Source organism: Octopus bimaculoides, chromosome 4 (genome assembly GCF_001194135.2).
Source record: "Octopus bimaculoides isolate UCB-OBI-ISO-001 chromosome 4, ASM119413v2, whole genome shotgun sequence".
NCBI classification, from domain to species: Eukaryota; Metazoa; Mollusca; class Cephalopoda; order Octopoda; family Octopodidae; genus Octopus; species Octopus bimaculoides.
The window spans coordinates 145,242,761-145,244,286 of record NC_068984.1 but is presented as its reverse complement, the minus strand read 5'-3'; the positions used below and the strand labels follow the sequence as shown (position 1 = coordinate 145,244,286).

The 1,526-nt window shown below is 38.3% G+C and overlaps 2 protein-coding genes across 2 annotated transcripts in view; both read right to left on the bottom strand.

Annotated features, from left to right (window-relative positions):
• LOC106878757 (uncharacterized) overlaps positions 1–1,526 on the bottom strand; it is a 401,005-nt gene that overhangs the window by 44,554 nt on the left and 354,925 nt on the right. The gene's annotated exons all lie outside the window — the stretch shown is intronic.
• LOC106878764 (beta-microseminoprotein) overlaps positions 1–1,526 on the bottom strand; it is an 11,325-nt gene that overhangs the window by 1,867 nt on the left and 7,932 nt on the right. The gene's annotated exons all lie outside the window — the stretch shown is intronic.

The window sequence follows — 1,526 nt, the reverse complement described above, 5'->3', positions numbered from 1 at the left end:
CACACACACACACACACACACGCACATGCACACGCACACATGCACATACGTACACACACACGCATACACACACATACACGCACGCACGTACGCCCATCACGCACCTGTGTATGACTGGAGTTAGGTATTGCATCTGTCGAGTGATACAGATATGTGTATGTCATCACATACACATATACATGTATGTGCATGTGTATTATATGTGTGTGTGTGTGTGTGTGTGTATGAATATAATGTGTAAATATATATTATTTCAAACAAGACATCCGATGAGATGCATTCTGCGCTGGAGGAAGCAACACAAACCATTTGTACAGTATCCCACCCACAGGGGACAGATGCAGGATGGGTAGAAACGATCGTTCTGCTAAATAAAGATTCTTGCGAACTCCATTTTCCGTTTCCTTCATTCGTTATAAACTCAACGAATACTGCAGAAATCCTGAAGTAGATCTAATGACACTTTTACCAAATCTATGGAAGACATGGCCTAAACTGTGACAGGGCTTTTATCGGTATACTATTAACCATATACACAAGGTCCAAGTAATTACTTATTTATTTATGTATGTATATATGTATGCATGTATGTATGTATGCATGTATGCATGTATGTATGTATGTATATATGTATGTACGTACGTATGTATGTATGTAGGTATGTACGTATGTATGTATATCATGAGGCCGTTAGTCATGGCCGGTCAGAAAAGAGCACATGTCCATATGTGTGTGTGTGTGCATACATACATACATACACACACACACACACACACACACACACACACACACACACACACACGAAGGGGTGCTGAAAAATTCCTGGCTTTGGGTAAAAGAAAATACAGAAGGGTCAGTTAATTATGATTTCATTCAACATATTCCCCTCTCAGATTCACACACTTATTGCAGGGGACCATCAGTTTTTCTAAGCCTCGTAAAAGAACTCGGAAGGTTGGGCCTCCTCCAGCCAGGCCTCACGCCACAACTTTAAAGTCAGGAACTTTTCAGAACCCGTTTGTATATACATACATACGTATGTATGCACACAAACATGTGTGTATATATATATATATATATATCTGTGTGTGTAAGTATTTATGTATGTGTATATATACGTGGCGTTTCCGGTAAGAATTCAAAACAGGCAGCGATTATCTAAGATATATAAAGGAATGCAAATAGTAAACGAGAATCTAATATAAATTCTTTCATTTCTATGGGAAACAGATGGAGAGAGTGTATACACACATATGTGTGTGTGTGTGTGTGTTGGTGCGTGTGGTATGTCTCCTACTTTAATTGAGTGGCTTTCGTTTTGGGAAATTACACAGGCTAGACTCGTTGTTGATGTAAATATGTATGTATTTATGCTTATATAGGTGTATTTATGTATATATGTATATATGTATGTATGTATGTATGTATATATGTATGTATGTATGTATAGTATGCATACACATACACATACATGCATTCATACACGCACGCACGCACACACACACACACACACACACACACACACA